This window comes from Lepidochelys kempii, chromosome 5, assembly GCF_965140285.1.
Source record: "Lepidochelys kempii isolate rLepKem1 chromosome 5, rLepKem1.hap1, whole genome shotgun sequence".
NCBI lineage: Eukaryota > Metazoa > Chordata > Testudines > Cheloniidae > Lepidochelys > Lepidochelys kempii.
In genome coordinates, this window is record NC_136384.1 from 57,217,214 (window position 1) to 57,238,837 (window position 21,624).

Sequence of the window (21,624 nt, forward strand, 5' to 3'; positions counted from 1 at the left end):
ATGGTGAAAACAGCATGAGAGGAACTCGTACAGGTACTGTGAAACTGCTGCCATTTGGGGCTGAAAACATTTGAAAACAGGTTGCAGGTAATATTAAATCTGGAGTCTGGCCTAAACTAATCTATGTCGATACACCGCCTAATGAGCCCAGCCTACAAGTAGCGCAGCAAGTTTCTAAATTTAGGGACAGATTGTGTTATAAGGATTGGCATGAGAATGGGACTCTCAAATTGTGGATCTCTCTTCTCCGTGCAGAAAGAGATCGGGGGTTCAGCAGTAGCAATCTCTGTAGCAATTATGTTCCTTTCCCCTAGATCCTGTGCAGGGGCTCTGTGTGAATCCAATAATCTGCAACTGGAGGGAGATGGGATGAACAGGACATTTGTTGGAATGGTAGGGTAGAGGTGAGACAGTCTAGGACTGTATTAAAATTACTGATGCACATGCACTGTACTGATGAACCCCCTAAAGAGGTGTCTCACGGTTGGCACTGTCTGGGGAGTTTCTATCACAGTGGCTGCACTGAAACTGTGCTGCTAGGGAAACGGGGAGATGGCAGAGACCTGGTACCTGAGAGGATCCTCAAAATCTGAGCAAACCTTGGGAGATCCAGGGGGTTCATAAGCAAGAACCCCTGCTTTCTTCCATGGAAGGGCAAATCCTGCACCCACAATGGGGTCCTCAAGGGTCAATGCACAGTTTCCTTGCCCCTCCATTGGTATTTCTCCACAGAGGCACAATATGGTTCCTGTATAGTATATATATTGTATAATAACTTGCAGTTATCTCATTCCACTTGAGAAGCCTGACTCTTAATGAACATATTTTGGTGCTATATTAGATCATTTTTTGCACCAAATACAAATCTTTTTTAGATGGCTCCTCCACCCCCCAACCCCACACAGAGACACAGAATCTTCTATATCTCTGAGTCATCTCCCAGGGCCTGATTCTTCCCTAACTTTTGTTTTACACAACATAACTCCACTAATTTCTGTGGAGTTACTTCTCATTTATACTAGTGTAAGTGAGAGAAGAATCAGACCCAGAACTACGATTGTTCATAGAAAAAGGAATGTTTTCCTACAGCACAGATCTAAAAGACATAACTTTCATCCAGATATTTTTGTTATTTTGTTCCTACAACCTAACATTGCTGGCATATCTTATATGTGGCACTTCCTTTCTTAGCAGAGAACAATCAAACAGAAGACTGTCCCTTTTCTTTTTTGTATTCAACTCCAGAAACTTGTCTTTTACCATAATACCTTGGGGTGCCGTTGACTTGTGTTTGTGGAGAAATGGACGAGGACAAGACAGACAAAGGAGACAAAGGTGAGGTGACCATAGTACCTGATCCCACTATTAATGTCAGGTATTAAACTGTGGTCTTCCTAAAATATAAAGTAGTCTGCATAATACGGTGGATAGTGTGCTGAGATGCTAACTGTTCATTTATTCTATCATCGTCATTAACAAGGCAAATCACAAATTGCAGATGGTACGCAGCCCTGATAGTTTATTCTACAGAAGTGTTAATTTGACAAACGTAGCAGGGGTATAAAAACTATGAAGCTTTCCAAACTCAACTATCTGCCTGGAGACAGCTGAGGATTAAAATGCAGAAATGACAGGGCAACTATCTCCTTCTTCCCAATAACCACAACAGCTGAAAATTTTACATTAAGACTTCCATTCCCATTTTAACATATTTTTTCCAAGGACAAAAGGAGATGAAAGGTATGTCAGGTATTTAATAAAGCTAATACAAAATACTGCTCTGAAAACACCAGCTCTTAGTTACATAGGGGTGAGAAATCTGCTTTTGTCTGTGAAACAGGTTCTTTGTACTATGCAGCTCAGAAATTAGGATAGAACACCTCTTTTAAACAGGTGAAATGTACACAATTTTAATAACATCTGAAGTCACAATGTGTCTGTTCCTTTAAAAAACAAAAAGCCAAATTCATGCAGTGATGCCAATATAACCATGTGATAATTTTGATATCCCATTTAAGCCTTAGGACATGAGCTATTCTCCGTGTGTCTGTTATTCAGGATCTTCCTCTTCTCCTGGGTTTTTAGGTTCCAGCAGGGTACTGTTCCAGAAGGAGGAAGGATTTTGGCTACTGAGAGGCAGGATAAATAGGTATATTTAGTGGAGTGAGTCCTGCACCATCCCTTACCTTCCAAAGCTACCTAGCTCCTCCGTATGACTGGCCTCCTGACATGACTCACTTCCCCCTTCAGCAGCTCCTGATATCTCCCTCTGTGTGGGTACCAGCAAAGAAGAGATGCATCAAAAGATCATGCCAGAAGAGGGGGAAAAACAGTGTGGCGTTGGCAGTGGGGGAAAGCAGAGACATGGATCTAAGAAACTAAGAAGCAGTCGGCAAGCAGCCTGAAAATGTTGGCCTGCTTTGGGGTGGGGACATCTTCTGGTGCTTTGCATTGGAAGTGTGGGCTATGGGTATTTTGGAGGGGAGGAAGGGAGCAAGCAGCAGCTGTGTGTGGGTGAGAGGCAGAGGTGGAGAAGCTTAAGACATATGTATTTGTCTTCAGTAACTCAATCCAGAACATTGATTATTACACTTCAGTATTCTAAAGGGTTAAAAGAAAGACACTCTAGATACCTAAGATCCATCCTGAATCAGTTAAAAAGGCATCAAACAAACACTTAATTTAGCATGCTGCTCAAGCACATCATAGTTCTTATTTAGTCTTTGAGAATTACATTAGGTAACTAATTTATACTTTCCATATGATGATTTGTTCTTCTAATTCTTCACAGAACTGATGTCTAGCAGTTTTCACCTCAAGGGTTGAAGAAGCTACTACTGGTTCAGAAGGTGTTTACCACACAGGTAAACCCAACATTGTCTGCAAGTATAAAAGCCACTATCTAGCATCACAGCCTGTCTGTGTCTGTGCTAGACAGAACTGATGTCTAGCAGTTTTCACCTCAAGGGTTGAAGAAGCTACTACTGGTTCAGAAGGTGTTTACCACAAAGGTAAACCCAACATTGTCTGCAAGTATAAAAGCCACTATCTAGCATCACAGCCTGTCTACAGATCCCGAGCTGTAACCACTCCATTGCACATGCATCTGGTTACTTTTTTTAACCTCCACCCCCTCATCCCACCCCTCCACCCCCAAAGCATGTTTGGCAACATCTAATGCAAAAAGTCAACATCCCTGACAAATATCACCTGAAGATTGATATACAAAATACACTTCATTTGTACAAGGAAATCTTGCTGCTTTGTTGTTACTGCTTTTAGGCCCAGACTTACAAAGGGACTTAGGCATTGCAACACCTAGAAAATCACAGGAACAACACTGTGATCCACAAAGCCTGAGCTAGGCACCTAGGCATATATACAACAAAAGGGGAGAGAGAGGCACTTTAGACTGCAATCCACAAAGCCAGCCCACTAGAGAGGGAGACACCTAAACTAGCCAATGGGACACACCAATGAAGGATGTCTGTGCTAAGCCCTATCCCTCTCTCGGAGATAGGTGCCTCCCTGTACCCTGAATTTAAGCACCTATCTCTGCTTATGATCCATGAATTGGGGGAAGATAGGTGTTCAGATACCTAAGTCATGTTTTGGACCCTCCCACCCAAAAAGGCGCGAGAGGGAGGGAGAACCTCCCTTATAACCTGTAGCTTAGTACTCACCTAGGATGTGGGAGAAATTCAGTTCAAGTCCCCCTTCCTTCCAAGGGGAAAAATGGATTTGAAGAGAGGTCCGTTGCCTCTCAGAGCCATTCTAATTCCTTCACTTGCCCAATTAATATTTATTTATTTAATTATAGTGGAAAGACTGAGGGAAACCTGACATGAGAATAGCCCATAGCCCAGTGTGTAAAGCACACACCTGAGAACCACCTAATCCCTAAATTCATTCTACCCCTCCAGCAGGGAGGGAGAGGGGCCGGGGACTTGAACCAGATCCTAGGTGAGTACAGTAACCACTGTGCTAAAGATTATATGGGAAATCATCACCCCCCACCACCACTTTGTGTAAACTCGCCGGAGGGACCTGACCCAATAGGCAGCCTTTGAGCTCACCTAATGAATCAGATCCCCATATGAAATTAAGGCAGCTGTACGCCTATTCCCGGTTTGAGAATTGCTCTGGGGCTTAGGTGGACGCCTAGCGCGAGGCAGCAGTGCACAGGTTCAGGAGGGAAATAGGTACCCAGGAGCCTAGAATGAAGCTGCAGCATGCATGCTGAGAGGCAAAAACTTGGGTGCTGAGCAAGGTTAGGGGCCTATGAGGTTAGGTTGCATCCAAGCAGGAGTTTTGTGGATCACAGAGGTGCCTAAAAATGGGATATAGGCACCTAAGTACCTTTGTGGATTTCATCCTTGGCAAACAAACTGCACTTGGTTACTAATCTCCATTCCATCTGGAAAGAGTATTTTTTTCTTAATGGATCATCGTTAACATAGCATTATTATCATCATAGGAGTAAGCTGAACAAAAACAAAACAAAATCAATAAAAAGATACATTAGCTAATCTTTTTTTGTGGCCTTGAATGTACATTATGTTTAATCAGAAAAAGCACTTTTATAAATGTATTGATATACAAAGTAATTTTTGATAAGATAGTCTTAGAAACAGAAAACTGCAGTAAAGCTGAAAGGCAGCACAGTATAGAAGAGCATTGCCAATGCTGAAAGGCAGCCACCCCTGACTGCTAATCTTGCATCTGCCACTAATAAATTAAGTCATCTGGGAATTTGCTTTCATTTTCACCATCCATAAAATGGGGTTAATACCTACCTATCTTATACAAGTGTTCTGAGGACTAATTAGTTAATTTGAATATTTGTCATAAGCTACAGATATGCTGAATATAATTAATAAATAGGTTCTGCAATTTTCATCTGGCACAGATAATGAGAAAGTACACAAATATATGAAGCTGGTCCCTAAGCTAAAGCAGATAGCAAAAGTTTAATAGTCACAATCTCGAGTCCCAATTGTTTAAGATCAAAAAGTTTTGAATTATATTATTTGTCAAAAGCATTTAGATACATATACTAGCAAAATAATCCTATATGTTAATATGTATCCTCTCAAAATAAAGATATTTGACAGTACTGTCATACATGGCCCAATATGGTACATAGCACATTCATCAATTTCCTGTTTCTCTCTCTCTCTCTCTTACAGCATCCTTATCAACCTAATTAAAGCTTTGTTCATTTGAAACCTCAGATGACAATTTGTTTAACTCTGTCCCACTGTGGTCTTTTTATAAAGAGAATTAAATTTGATCTTCTGACAGCAATTATTAACTGATCCCAACTGGCCCCAATTAAGACACATGGCTCACAGGCCTCAAAATCCAATAAAATGCCAAGTCCTCTCTTTCACGTGTACATCTTTCTTTACCTTGCTTTATTTTCTTAAAGCCAATTAAGCTAGTCCTATCAAGTGGAACTGAATGCTATTGTGTAGACTAACTCAAGATACAATGTATCAATTTACAGTGCAGACACACTAAAGTATTGACAACAATTCTGAAGTCATCCCCTTCTAAGTCTTCCCTGTTTCAATTAACTTAGATTCTAGCAAAGAGAAATCCATAAATGTAGTCACTTGTGCTGCATATGACCTACATACCGCTTCCTTTAAAACACAGGATATGTTTAAAGAACAGTGATTAGAGGAAGCTATTTAATAGCCATAGCATAATTTTTAGATTGTTTACAATGCTCTTACAAAAACACTTTCCTCATTTCAATATTTTCCTCTCAGAAATCATCTTAATTCCAACAGCTTCAAAGGAACATGGTGCTCATGAGTAACTTCTGAAATTAACCTTTTTTACCCTTAATTTCTGCTCTAATTTTTTCACATATGTTCAGTAGTCAGTTGTAAAGCAATGTTCCCATGCCTTCACATAAATGCAGGTAGCCCCAGGATTTGGAACTCATTGATTGTGTGCTACCCCAGGGAAAGGTCTGAATTATAACCAGCCTCATGAGACTGAAGTAGCTTCTATTCACATCTGGCTCTCCTTATTCTAAACTCTAACACTTGCCTCGAAATTTAACCCCCATCTTTTGCTTTGAAGAAGAAATAGGACAGATTTATCTATAGCCATTTGCTTTAGGTCAAGGCTGAACCATGTGATGTTCTGCTAAATTAATTGCAATGCAATTGACATTGTTTGACACAGTTTTTAAAAGGATGATGTTCAAATCACTTAATGACTACATTTCTTTCCCTCTATTTAAATACATGTATTCTTGTATTTCTCTACATACTGTGGATGATAACTTATCGTCATGCAACAAATGCTGTATGTTGCAATGCTTGTAATGAATGAGTTATAAAAAACTAATAGTATTGTCAGATTGTGCCATCACAGTAGTATGTAAAAACTAAAAAATGCTCAGAGAAAGACTGGTTCCATATCTTTTAACTCATTAACCATGCTGGAAAATGTGTTTTCTATTTGTTATTCTTTTCATTACATGCTTAACAAATGTAATCATAATAGCACTTAGACATGAAGGAGATACAAAGACACTGAAATTGCAATACAATCTTTCGTTTACTGGTAGGAAGATGTGCAAAGGTTATGCAAAACATAATCAGACATATGTTTCCTCTCCAGAAGGGAAACACCATTTTCTTAGTGAAAAAAATCACAAAATAGATACAGTACTTCCCAGTTTTCTAAAAATAAAACTAATCTCAAACACTTGATCTACTAACGCAATTGATCAGAAAATAAAACATACTGACTTTTAAACACAGTTATCACTTATGCTCTCACAAATTCTACATGACCCCAACAAACGTTAACTGTAACATGGAGCATGAATAATGACTGATCATTTCAACCAACTGCACTCAAGTTTCAGTACAATCAAAACAGATTCTGAATGTATTGTGCTGTAAATTATTTCTCATTGTATTCTGATGATCTTATATAAGACGTGATGTTAATTTTAGAACATACTTCTGCTAAAAAGGGCAAACCCAGAAACAGATTTAGTGCAAAGAGCTGAAAATATCCTGTGGAAAAAAATCTGTAGAAAAATCAGACCAACCCAAATCCTGCCATTACTCAGCACTGCAGTGACGTGCAGATGTTTGTAGTGGTTTGAGGAGCCAGCGGGGGCTGGAAACTCTACGTATTCGACTTCAACATGATTGCAATTGAACCTCATCAAAGTAAGAGTTCATAATTTGTCATAGAAAACAGCCAATTAACATATGTTAGCAAAAAGCTCCATAAAGATAATATATGATTTAAGACCCAATGCAGCTGTTGGAAATCAAAATTCTGCATTTTTAAAAGGCAGTATCAGGCTGGGCTTCAGAATATTTAAACTGACAATGGCTACTATGTTTTAAAAACATGTAAAAACGTAATTATAGTATTTCTTCCAGGTTTGGGGTTACAGCTAGGGCAATCTGGGTACTGATGCACTATTTACTATTCTTACGTAGTGCTGTAAATAGTTAAGACCCTTTGCCAAAACACAGCAGTTATTTTGTTTTAGTGCTATTTTAAAATACAGACCTTCATTGTGAGTGAGGTGGCCTTCAGTGATGCACTTTGTTGTCAAGACATTCCTCTGAAAACACAGCCTGTCCTTTATCTTTACAAAAATACAGTTCTGTGAAACTGCACTGCTGCCTCAGGGCCAGGGGGGTGATCTCAATTACACTGCAGCAACTCCAGAGTAACTCTACTCAACAGATTAAGTTATTCTGTAGTTACGCTGAGGAAAATGAGATAAGAATCTGGTCCTCAGCTATCGTTAAAATAAAGATATGCACAACATAAAACAAAATGTGTGTTTTGAATGTGTGTATATGTGTGGGAAGTGGAGCTTAGTGCTTTGCTAACACTTTTTACGCTGACTGTGATATAACTGACCCCTATGTTTTCTAAACTGCTTCTTCATAAATCTCCATTCTAGGTCCTTTGCATGGATAAACCTTTAGAGTCACAGACCTTATGGACAGAAGGGACCACCAGATCATCCAGTCTGACCTCTTGCATATCGCAGGCACCAACAGCACCGAACACCCACACACTAAACCCAACAACCCAAATTAGGCCAAAATATTACAGCTCACTGGAGATTAGACTATTATGGGCCACGGGCACAGAATAGGAGGGACTGAGGAGGACAAGGGCCTGAGGTCCCTGCAATGACAGGGATATGATTAAATGAGAGATACCCAGATAATCCTGGCAAGTGATCTACACCCAATGCTGTGGAGGAAGGCAACCCCTCCTCCCAGGTCACTGTCAATCTAATCTGGGGGAATACTCCTTCCTGACCCCATATATGGTGATCAGTCAGACCCTGAGCATGTGAAAAAGGACTAGCCAGCCAAGCACCTCAAAGTGAGAATGCTGGTGCCACCTCAAAGCCCTGGCCCTCTCTATCCAGTGTCCCACCTCCAGCCATGGCCATCCCTGATGCTTCAGAGGAAGCAGATGTGAAAAAAAAAAACCACCAGAAGACACTGGGGAGATGGGGTAGGGAACCTTGCCTGACCTCTGCAGGTGTCAGGCTGAATTTTGTGGTTACACTGAGTGATTAGGATGGGTTTGTTTGTTTTTTTAAGATATTTTTTCTTTTATAACGTTTAGATCATTATGTACCAATCAGTAGCCTCAGTAATTTTAAAATAATCTATTTTACCGTGTGTGTGTGAAGACATAGTATTGTAAAAGGAAATGTTTCCTCGCTTTCTTTCTGAAAGAAACCCAGTAAAGACAAAGTTTTTAGTTAATTCATTTTAAAACATGGTTTTAATTAATATTCAGTAAAACAAACAAAAAATCTCATGTTGATTAAAACAGTAACATTGACAGCATGGAAATCCAGTGCTGTCCACAAAAATAGAATAGGCTTGAAAGTGGTCTATTTTCCCACTGAAACACTGAAGATTCATCAGTGTAGCATCCATTAATGTTAGAGCGTGTAGTGTGCGTGCATGTGTTCTTCACTCACCATGGGAAGATCAGTCTCTTAAAACATTGCTTACTGCGGTGGGGCTCAACCATCTGTTACAACTAAGCCATGGCTTCTTAGGTCCCGATTAGAGAGACTTCTGTACATGCTTAACTTTATACACTGAGAAGTCACAGAGTTTAAAGCAAAGCACGTGTGTCTGTTTTTTTGAGAGAAGGACCTAAAATTGCTCAACATTTCTGCCTTTTCTTGCACTAGCCAAGTTCTAATCCCATTTATAAGTGTAAAATTTACTAATATCCTCTACAGTGCTTTATTACATTAAACTTAGGCAGAAATGAAACATTACACATATATTTTTTATTAAAATAGCTTGAATAATCTTTGGGTTATACTGTTCCCCCCCCCCAAGGGTGTGTTCACGGACTCTCAGTAACATATTTGATTAAGATCTCAGCAATAGATGAAAATCCCAAAGCTCCTCTGCAGTTGAAACAGTCACATATCTTTGACTGTCCCCAACTAATGACAGTAAACTATGTAGCCTCTAGCTAAACAGATTAATTTTCATTCTGGAATGAATAGACAAAAAGACCGGACAGAACACGTTAATACTAACAGCATTGTTACAGCTAATAACGAAGACACAATTCTGCACCTAGAGTTTTTTTTAAACAGAAATAATAAAATTCAAGGTGCAGTTCAAGTAGTACTTTATAAATGGTAAAATAAACAAAACACAGACAAATACCACGGGTTTTTTTTTTTCCATTATATTTCCTCTGACAATTTCCTGTGCAACCACACTACAAGGTTTAGAGAACCCAGCTTTAAATTTGCTCTTTATTCTTGAAAATAAAATTGCTTAATAAAATTGCTGCCAACCCTAAGAACACAGTATCAAAAAGCAAGTGTTATCCATACCAAGGAAATACTGTCTCACAGAGTGATTTCCTGTTCTGTAACGTTAACTTTTCTTTCTGTGTAGCTATAGTCAGAGAAATTTACAATTAGATCAAGAAAAGGTAAAAGTAAATTTCAAAATCCAGTGCTTTTAAGGAACATGTTTTCCAAGCACACAGATAATCAGATCTTATGTGTGGTTTAGTTATTGTAATATCTCATGATCAGAAATCTACACTATGGTCTTTTTTACTTCAGATTTAACAAATTCTAAAAAAGCAAGTACTTTAAACATGTTTTAGGCCTTATCTTAGGGCCTAATTCAGATCATTCAGCGATGACCTCTGCTAATGAATGCCACTTATGGCACATTGTAACCTAATTTGGGAAGGAGTTTATAGCTCTTTTTCCAATTATTTTAATAACCAGTCCCTCAAGTTTGAAAACAGGGTCCCTAAGTTAGGGTATCCAATGCTGTGCCATTTGCCGAATGTTGTACCTCTGCAAGTCAATGACAATTTTATCAGTGACTTCAACGGGAATAGGCTCAAGGTCTGAGATTCTGAAACTAAATAGACATTTGGATGCTGAAGGGCCAATTTGAATGTCCAAAAGCACCCTTATGTAGATTCTTGTAGTTTTTCCAGAGTACTGAGGGTTTATAAGGTTGATTTTTTTTTTTAAATGGAGGAGGTGGTTTGGGAGTTTTGCAGGAGAAAAGCAGACAGGAGGGTGGATAGCTTATTATTCCCCTCTGCAGATCTTTGCAGCAGCATCCTGCTTCAGCAAAGGAAATAGCTTCTGCTGCTGGCCAGCAAAATAGGTTGGGAGGCTCTGGAGCCAGGAACCTGACTAACCATGGCGTGGAAAGCCACAGATCATCACAGCTGGATAAAGCCTGCATAGTAACAAGGGATTACAAAGATGAAAGGAGTGGTCTGCTATTGTCCTTTTATGATTAAAAAAATACTGACTCTCCAATAGCCCAACATACAAATGTTAACACCAGTAAAAACAAAATATATTGTGTCTACTCAGGATGGACAGTTAGGAATTAAGGGCTCAATTCCATAGACTTTCCATGGAACAGCTACAGAATCGGCTGCAAATGTTCTATAATAACTAACTAGAGCTACTTTGCACTTTCTCAGGTAGAAATCCCAGGCCCTTGAAAGCCTAGAAGGATACTTTTAAGTCATTTTGAATTATCCAGCATCATACTATACCAGCCCAAAGATTTACTTTTCCATACCAGCTGCTGGAGAGAAGCATAATCTGATCAAAAATGATATCACTCTCCTTTTATTAGGAGCTCACTCGTCAGTTGTTTTTTGGCTCCAGTAGATGGAAGCAATTCTCTTGCTGTTTTTTCCCGTTTAGTGTGGTTTTGGGACTGTTTATAGACCAGAAAATTTATTTTTATATTTATTGTCTGTTTTGCCTTTGATGTTAGATTCCTAAATAATTTGTTCCAGTTCATGTAGCAGCTTCTTCAGAAGAGAGACACTCACCAGTAAGTCAGTGACTCCTGCTGAAACCTCTCACATTTAGCACAAGAAGTTAAGAGGGTGGACGGCCTGGTTGCATGCCACAGTAGTTTGTCTTTGGCAGCCTCATTGCAGTCTGATCCTACAGAGATAATTCTCAATAAGAAGAAAGGGAGCTAAAGATTGGTGGTCTGGATGCAAGCCCACATAAATTGATTCTTGCAGCCTTCTGACATTCTGTTCTGCAGGTAAGAAGCATTGGGGGTAGAAGAGCAGGGACCTGTCATTTGATGGTCCTAGCCAATGTGGTATTTCAGCTGCCTGACTGAAAAAATGACGGAGAGGAAATGCAGCATCCCATCCATAGCAGACAAGTTAGAGAAGATGGAATTTCAGTTTCAATGTCATGGAATATGCAGAAATATTTCTGCAAGCTAATGTGCCAGAGGTTTCTTTGTGCTTCAGATGTGTAGAAGCTGACTGATCTCACAAAATAGAAAAAAAAGAAAAGAAAAGCAGATTCGGAGGCTATTTTAGTTTGGAAGGCGCAGTCCAAACCCAGCCCCCGGCTTTGTCATTCCAGAGCAGGAGCAAAGGATCTGAATAAGGGTGTTTAGCCAATGCCCCAGGAGTTCCAATATTGTTGCTCCTACTGTGTCTGGAAAAAGCGTTGGGTTCTGTCAAAAGGAAACGAAACAGACTTTTAACCTGCCAGAAACAAATCATGCTCCATGTCAAGACAGAATTAGATATAGAAGGATAGTATATTTGCCTCCATTTCTTCAGCCCTATTTCAGTAAGGAACTCCTCTCCCAGGTAAAACCGCAAGATTAGATGCTCATCTTTTTCATGGCCTGTCAGCCTCAATTAAACAGGTGTCAATTACTCTTAATCTGAGTGATATATGGCCAGCCCTGGCTAATGCAAGAGACACTTTCCTGACCCCCTGCAGCTATACCATATGTTATGATCTTGTCAGTTCTCACAAGCCAGTCAGGGTCAGGCTGGGTCAACTTTGAAGAATGTACGTTCTTCAGAGGTGGGACTGTCTCTTTCTATGTGTTTATATAGCACCTACCACAATGGGCCCCCCATGGCCTCTGGCCATTACTCAGTTTAATTAATTAATTGTATTTGAATGAGAGACCTCCAAAAAAACAAGTAGGTAATACAGGAAGTGGTGAGTTGCATTCCCATCTGATACAATCTTGAATCAATGGTGTTAGAGGACACTATACTGATATAGGAGACAGTGCTTCAAATGAAATCTAAAACCAAAAGGTTATGGATGTTAACTCCGGTGTCCTGGCTGAATTCCAACTTGAGTTACTATATTCTGCCTACCTAAATTCTCATGCAATTGAATAAGACACTCTTTGCTTCCTGACCTTGACAAATGTTGTGTCGCTGTGTGATATTAAGCAACTGCAATGTTCCACCCTAAAGGTGGTTGCATTTTTAGAGCTAGGTGCACTGATCATTATATACCCATTGCTTATCTCACAGGTAGCTTGGAGGCTTAATTAATTAATATTAATAAAGTGTTTTGAGCTCAGTAGGTACTATACAATTAGAAAGCATTTCTATTAATAGCAGAATAGCAATTTCTAAGGTCAGCAAGGTCTTTCTCTTTCATCACTCTTTTCAGGAAAAGACCATAGAAAGAGCAAATACGGATAGGACTCCTTTTCAAGTGTATTTCAGAAATGAATGCTTAACTCAAAGAAAAACATTCACACTTCCTCCTCTTCCTCCTCCAACTTACTGGCTGTAACTTTGGGAGTTTTTTGTAATACCATCATATTGGTGGAGGGAGCCATATACCCCATGATACCATCAAACACTGAAAAAGAGCCTTTGAGAGTGCAGGTAGCTAACTCAGGACTGTCATGTATACAATGTTCTACTCCATTTCAGCGCTGCTTCAGTTACAATACAGAACCAAGATTCCACAAAAATACAGGGGGTCATACCTACTTCAGTTTCTCTTTCAAAAATGAGAGCTTATTTTTCATTGTGACACCACTTATGATGTCCTAGAACTCCCTCTTTGGATAAGTTTTGGTAAAAGCATAATGAAAGTACACTGGCTTATCCCTCACAGTTAACCTGTCAGTTGCAATTCCTCAGGATAAGTCTAAGTTAACTCATAATTCTAACATCAAGTGATATAATAGTGTTATATTCTGAAAAGACAAGTCCTAAAGGCCAGAAAAGATACAATCTCATTTCATTCAGTCCAGTGTTTTTGGTCAAAACCGAGACCAATTCCAGACCAAGGAACGTTCCTGTATGAAGGTGTCATGGCATATACTTCTATCTGAGCTTTCGGGCTTCACACATACTATCACTATGGATCCTGGACATTCTCTCAGAATTTTTCTTAGCGTTCACACTGGTGCCCAGGCAACAATCATTTGTATATTCTCAGAGTTCTGTGGGTGTCTCAAGTGGGCTCACACATGAGTAAAATTATCATTGTCCACTCAAAAGAGGTTATAAAATCCACTGCTTGCAGACCAAGGGAAGGCAAAATGCCCTTTCCCATTCCTGGTCAGGCGAATAGTCCTGAGATAGATGGACAATGCCTCCACCAATCAGAGAGGGACAAAAGAATGGCAAAGGAGGTGCAGAGGTTCCTGATCCAGGCAAAGATCAATCTCCTAGGGATTATGGCAATCCATTCCAGTAGCTGAAGTGTTGAGTTGCCATGCCAACAAACTCAGTTGCACAAATCTGAGGCAAGGGGAATTGTGTCCTATGTAATTTCTGTTATTAAGTCAGGGGAGAGAGGATCACAGCAGGGGCACTTCATGACATGAGTATGAACTAGAAGGCAGACTAGGAAGTGTAAACAGCCGAAAAGAAGATTCTGTCTTTACTGCTTGGACAGTCAGCCCTTCACATATACATCCTTTCCTTCTTAGTTTAGGCAGTATAGGGAAGCTGTCCAGCAAATAGGTGACCATGAGTCTGATAGTTCCTGACTGGCCCAGGAGGTCATGGTAGCCTAAGCTCATTGTGAGTTCCATACTTCTTCTTCCCTGCCGATTGCTCCTGTGAGATGGTTTACTATTATATCATGGACAAATGTTGCATAGCAATCCCAATTATCTGTGTCTCATAACATGGCTATTGAAAATGCACATCTGAAATGCCCAATGTTATTACTGCCCTTTTATGTTCTCTTTTGTGTTCATATTGTTTCTTTCAATAAAACATATCCACAAACTGGACCTTGTGGAAAGTCTCAACATTCAGAAATGTCCGATGTTTCATTATTCAGAATGTGCTAGATAGGGTCTCAATGTTGTTACTCTGAAAGCAGAGGCTTAAACCTTCAATAACCTGAGAAGTAACTGTGATGTTGGTCCCTGAAGTAGTCAGATGCCTGATAACTTTTACCAAATGGTATTTTTCATATCAGGTCACCATTTCCTCCTTGAGAATTATTCTAATACTCAGCATTTTTAGAAATCTCCTTCAAAGCCTTTTATGGTTGTCTCAAAAAGGTTCCTTAACAATGGTGTTCCTGGTTCAGTGTTTTCAGCCAGACAGGTAGAAAAGTTGAAAACCCTTTTCGTGCAGCAGGGTTTCCTTATCTAGTTTTCCATCCAAACATGTTTCACTTCAAACATGTTACTTTTAACCCAAATTAGGATTCCAATTTCATTTGAACCAGAAGGCATCACTGCCCACTTTGTGTCCACATTCTAACAACAGGAAGGGAGACTCTATTGTGTGACTGTTAAGCAGGACTAGTGGGATTTATCAGAAAAGAACATTTTTGACTAGAAGGTAAGATTAATTATTTGTTCTGTTCAGAAGTCACAAGCAAGAGAAGACAGTCTCCAAGAGAACAAATTCTCATTGGCAGAGGAATGCATCAACAAGAGACATACACAGACCCTGCTAAAGAAGTGGAAGCGAAAATTTACTCTACCCAGTTGGTTTTGACACCATACACAGGGCAGAGAAGAAACTTCTCCATTCAGATATGCAGCTGAGAAGGGGAAGCCTCCCCCATTCTTGGGCGTCTCCCCATATCTTGCATAGGCATTCTGAGAAAGAGCAATGCTAGAAGCTGTAATTTCTTGGTAATACAACCCAGTTAGTATGTCTGGTACACAAAATCCAATTTCTTTAGGACATAGAGAAACCATATACCCAGGTGAGAAATTACCCTTATCGGTCACTGTTTGCAACAACCTCTCAGAACAGAGGTTCTCAAACTGTAGTCTATGAACCATTAATGATCCACAGAGCTATTGTTAGTGGTCAGTAAAGAGCTCGCTAGTCAGATTTTATGTTCTTCCTTGTTTCCATCTACTGCACTGCACTGAAAGAGTGCTAAAATGCATAACTAGTTATTATTAATTAGTAATATTTCCTAATATTAATTTGTCATGTATGCTACATAGCTATAGTTGCCACAGGGATGTTAATCTATTGCCACTGAGGAGGGAGGTGGCCCACAAAGTCTGACTGTAGATAAAGACAGCAGTTTGCGAGAGATCTGTGTGGTTTGCTGGTGGGGTCCAGGTATTCCATAGGAAGGAGTTACAGTGAAGAGAGTCGATGGAATTTTTTTCCTCCTTTGCTTCCAACCGTGGATTTTTCCATTTCATCGGAATCAACTGCTTCTTCAGAGTTAATGGAGTACGCTCTAGAGCACACAAGAGTTATGAGCAAAAGGAAATAAAAGTAAATATAAGGTTCAAAATCAACACAATACACTAGATGAAAACGTTGCTGGAGAGGTCCAATACAAGAAGTGTGGAAGATGATACTTTCTAGTTTTGCAGAATTAGGGCACCATGGATTAAGATACAGCAATGGAAGGATTATTGCTCTTTCTTATTACAGTTCGCAATGTAGAATCCCACACCTGGGATCCTGAAAAGGTAAGTAGGAGTGCCACAGATATGAGATAAAAAGAGCAGAAATTGAGAGGAAATAAATCAGAACTATAGCTGTCCACAATTCCCAACACTTCCCCAAATATCTGGATAGACAATCCTTTATCTGCAAGCCAGGTCAAAGGACCATTCCATAATGTAGCAATGTGCATCTTGAATTTACTGAAGTACTCTAATCACATTTTACAAAATGTCAAAAAGCTTCCTGAAGTTTAAATATCACAATCTGACACATAACAGTACCATCTATGGGGTTCGACTCTTGAGTTGTGTTTGTTTGGCACAAGAACCAAGGAGTGGAAGAAGTGCAAAACTGTCTTTATGTCACAATCGTAGCTTCCTGATTCTGGGACCAGCAGAAAAGTCAGAAATATTAACTGTTGTGTAAAAGAATCATACAAAAAGAAGTTTAAAATAATCTGAAGGGTAAAATTTGCACTTTAAAGCATACTCAGTCAGTTTAGTTTCCTGATAACTGCACAAAATAAACTTCAAAGTCTGAATCAGACTGTATTTTGGTAGCTTGTTTTTCACTTTATCTTCTAACTATTGGTCAGACTCTTAGTTGGCCTCTAACTACAAATGACAGAAAAGTGGTTAAACAAAATAAAGACGGGACTTGATCACAAGCTTGCATTTCTTTGTACTCTTCAATTTCAAGAGCAAATCCACTTTTTCAAGGCTGAATTTCAAACAACTGTTGTCAATTGCCAACTTGACTTGAACTCGATCATTTAAAGTTTACTGCCAATGATAACTTTTTTTTAACCTGACACCATAAACTTTTAATTAAACAACTTCATCTTAAGAATTCCAAGATATACTACAATAACATACTGCAATCTTCACTGATAAGAAATATGCTAGCATGACCTTGTGGAAGGCTACTTTGAATTCTAAAGTTTGCAATGGTGTTAAATCCAGATGAATATGACAATGTATTAGAAATATTTGCTATGTTGCAATGATTTTAGGGTTTTTTTTAACAGAACCCAATCTTGTTTCCACTGAAGATCACTAAGCTCTTAGTGAGAAAAGCACTTCAGTGCACAGTAAACATCTTACTGTTAGGCCTGAGGAGCCCTCTGCAATGGTGTAATTTTATCTTGGGTAGAGAGACAGATTTAGTTCAATGTAATATTCTGAATTCTGTACATTAAGATTAGTAGTCACTTAATTAGGAGTACTTTACTTTTCTCACACTTGTATTCTGAACTTTGTTCTGTTTTTCTAAAAGCACTATAAATGTTCATCCTTTACATTCTACTGAATGAATATTAACTTTAAATAACCAAACAGCTGTCTATTAATTATGTACCTTTGTGTTGTTTGTTACAGAAAATGAACCCACTGTTACTGCTCTGGGTCTTCTACAACAGGCTTACACCTCACTCACACTGTGAAATCAAGAGGTGGGCAGGAGACATGTGTATACCATATAGAAATGGTGGCTTTAACACAAGCTCCCCTCAACAATGCCACGTACTTGCTGTGTTGTGATATGATTCCTTAGAACTCCCACCTGTTCTGGGAATAATGACAAGAAATATAGTTCCAAATTAACTCCCCCAACCCTGGAATAGTAAAAAAATAATCTACTTTACTCAAGGGTGAGTATCACCTTTGTTTGGCAGTACAGGAGTTTTTGCAGGGTTACTTGCAACATGTTGAATAAGTAATACAGTACCAAAACATTATACATCCTGCCACTGTCCTTGTCACTAAATCTAACATACATTTACAATATCTTCTTCAGCATAACCCTTCAGTAAATATGCTAGAACTGCAGTGTATTCTCAGGCTCAGATACTGATTATCAACCACTCAGCCTGAGATTATGATAGCAGCAGATTCCCTTGATTAGATTATAGCCTTTAGGGCTGTGTTCTGACTTTTTGCATCCAGACATGTGTATCTTGTTTCCCCCTTGCAGTTCTATGCAGGCACATAAATGCATTAGCTACACTATATTCAGCAGTAAAAAAACAAAACCAAAAAGCCCCACAATACCAGACAACAACAACAACAACAAAAGGAAAGTAAGAAAAAGAAAAAAACCACCTCCCTCCATAAAACACCATATCACATGGAAAACGTGCTACCGTGCTCCAGTTTGTACATATGGAGGATCAGAGCAAATCCTGATGTAGACACAAATGTTATACACAGTATCATACAACAGATACAGCCTCTATTAGAACCTAAAACATAGGAATTAGTTGCTCTGATAATACAGGATGAGCCTTGAGTCAGCTTACTTATGAATTTATAAGGTGTCTACCATCTTGGTATTTGAACTCATGACAATGGTCACAATGTCACTACCTTTACCTCCACCTTCTCTGTTTGGAGTACAGTGCAGCCTCTGGTGATGAGGCAAAGTTCACACTTTAGCTTTGCATATACTAGAACACGGAAAATAACCATCAATTCCTTCTACTCCATCCAAGTTTAAGTATTCCAGATTAATGATACCACATGAGTGTGACCAAAAAACAACAGCAACAACTGTGGAAACAACCTCTACCCAGTCCCTCTACCAAACACCAGTGTACTATGAAAGGGATCTAGGGAGACTGAAAAGAGAAACAGAAAACAGGAGGTTCCTTGCAGTGGCTTCTTTGAATACATTTGTTCAAGATTAAAAAGAAAGGGGAACAAGAAAACATGCATGCCTGTTAAAAGGAAAACCTTTTTGTGTCAAATATATTAGAGAAATTGTTCAAGAACAGTTCATCCGTATACAAAGATTGCTCATGTAATGTTGCCAAGGTCAGGGTCTGCCTGGGTTATCAGCCATGTACCAAAAGTGCCAGACACCCAAGTTAAAGCTGCCTCCGATTCCCTTCCCCCACTGCATAATGGCCCATTCTTAATTGCATGCTGAGAAATCCAGGTAGGCGAATAACAATTTCCCACAATTTAGAGAGGAGAGTTGCATTTTGACACACTTCTATTTTAATTGTATAAATTCAGACATATGTAGGGCAGAAATCCCTGCAGAACTGTGTCCTAAGTATTCAATCAAGAGGAAAAAATCATATACAGTATTGTAATTCTTATGGATAATTCTGAGGCAGTTCATTGTGAACATTTTTCAAGTATATTAGCATATACTGCATTAAAGCACATCATCTTTTTAAATAAAAAACAGGAATCTTATGGTTTTTATTTATAGCAATCCTTTGGAACATATCATATGGGATGGAATAATTTACTGCTCATCAATGCTTTAAGTTCTGCAGAAGATCTATTACTTTATCAATATCCTTCATTGTTAACATAAGATATAGCATAAGTAATAATGAGTAGCATGTCCATATTGGTTATTCAGTCCCTAAACTGTAGCAGAGCTACTGTTTGTACTTTTGAATAAAAACAGATTAACATACCTCCTTTACAGTTTGTATCTAGAACGAATAAATTATAAAGCAAAAGAATAAATGATATTCCAGGATGCTACAATAAAACTTACTCAAAGGAGTCATTGCTATTAAAAATGTACCATATTCTATCTGGATGCCAGTTTACCATCTAAAGATTAAGAATATAGCACACTGAAGACTCTGCAGGGAATAAGACTTTACAAATTCCCAATTTAACATTAAAATAATAGGTCAAATCCATCCCTGCTATAACACCATTGCTTCAGTGGAGTTATAATGTACATGATATTTTCTGTTTTATTAAAATTTATTTTAATCCATCAAAACATTACTGAAAATAATATAATTAAAGACATGTGAAAAAGTAACTATAATCTCCACCATCTGAGCTGGCCAGACAAGAAGAATATATTAAACCTACATTTAGAAAGAACCAGAGGTGAAAGTAAGCCGGTACGCCCCAGTTCGGCATACCGGCAAGAGCTGTTGCACCGTACTGGAGCAGCCCAGCTTTCCCAGGGGGCAATTTAAAGGGCCTGGGGCTCCCAGCAGTGGCTGGAGATATTCAATTGCCTCCAGAGCCCCGCTGCTGGAGCCCTGGGGTAGTGGCTGCAGGACTCTGGCAGCTATTTAAAGGGCCTGGGGCTCCCCTGCTTCTACCGCCCGGGCCCTTTAAATAGCCGCTGGAGCCCCGCTGCTTCCCCAGGGCTCTGGCAGCTATTTTAAAGGACTGGGGCAGTAGAAGCAGGGGAGCCGCGGGCCCTTTAAATAGCCCCGGAGCCCTGGGGTAGCGGGGGCTCCAGGGGCTATTTAAAGGGCTGGGGCTCCAGCTGCCTCTGCCGCCCCGGTCCTTTAAATAGCCGCTGGAGCCCCACCTCTTCCCCAGGGCTCTGGCGGCTATTTAAAGGGCCAGGGCAGTAGAAGAGGGGAGCCCCAGGCCATTTAAATTGCCTTCAGAGCCCCACTGCTGGAGCCCTGGGGTAGCAGCTGCAGGGCTCTGGCAGCTATTTAAAGGGCCTGGGGCTCCCCTGCTTCTACCGCCCGGGCCTTTTAAATAGCCGCTGGAGCCCCGCCGCTTCCCCAGGGCTCCCGCGGCTATTTAAAGGGCCAGGGAAGTAGAAGAGGGGAGCCCTGGGCCCTTTAAATAGCCCCCAGAGCCCCAAGCTGCTGCTGCTACCCCGGTGGGGGGGGCACTTACCTTACAGGGTGGGCTGGGGCTGGCTCTGACCCCCTCAACTCCGCCTCTTCCGCCATAGGCCCCGCCCTTCCGGGGACCAGAGCTGGCCCCAGAGTACCGGTAAGTCACTCAACTTACTTTCACCCCTGGAAAGAGCTAAATATAGTGGAGTACAGCTTCAGGTATCCATGTCAGCTTTCTCCAATTCCTTCTTTTTGCTTTAAATATCATTTGTAAAACTTAATAAAAACAAGGGTATTTTCTCTCTACAGAGCAGAGTGCACCATGTAATAATATAGACAGGTTAGAAAATGTGATCGGAACTCTGAATGCCATCATCGTGTTATTAAGACAAGTCACATTTACGTAGTACCTTTCATCTCAAAGGATTCCAAAATACTTTATAAACATAGGCCTCAAACCTGCAAAAACGTATGCATGTCCTTAGTTTTCCCCACTGTAATTCAGTCTGTTCAAGTCAAGGAACTTCTCACAGTGTGTAAAGTTAAGCACACAGGTAAGTCTTTGTAGAATAGGCTCCAAACATAAAAAACACTTATGCATATACTTAACTTTAAGCACTTAAGTGTTCACTGAAGGCAGTGGGACTACTCTTGTGCTTAAAGTTAAGCACATGCATAAGGGTTTGCAGGACAGGGATCATATTTTTCCTGCACTCTTTGTGCCCTGAAAATTTGAAATCAATGGTTGCATAAGAAATGCAGGACCAGACACTTAACATGTTTACAAACTACTGGTAGGCATCAAGTTATACACATTTGAA

The 21,624-nt window shown here is 39.8% G+C and overlaps 1 protein-coding gene across 11 annotated transcripts in view; it reads right to left on the reverse strand.

Moving 5' to 3' along the window:
* Positions 1–21,624, reverse strand: part of MEF2C (myocyte enhancer factor 2C) — a 143,999-nt gene that overhangs the window by 92,061 nt on the left and 30,314 nt on the right. For 2 of the 11 annotated variants that reach the window (XM_078852796.1, XM_073344438.1), the window contains exon 2: positions 8,696–8,749. The exons of the other annotated variants lie outside the window; for them this stretch is intronic. The gene's annotated coding sequence lies outside the window, so the exon portion shown is untranslated. The remainder of the gene's footprint in view (positions 1–8,695; positions 8,750–21,624) is intronic. 11 annotated transcript variants of the gene reach the window in all.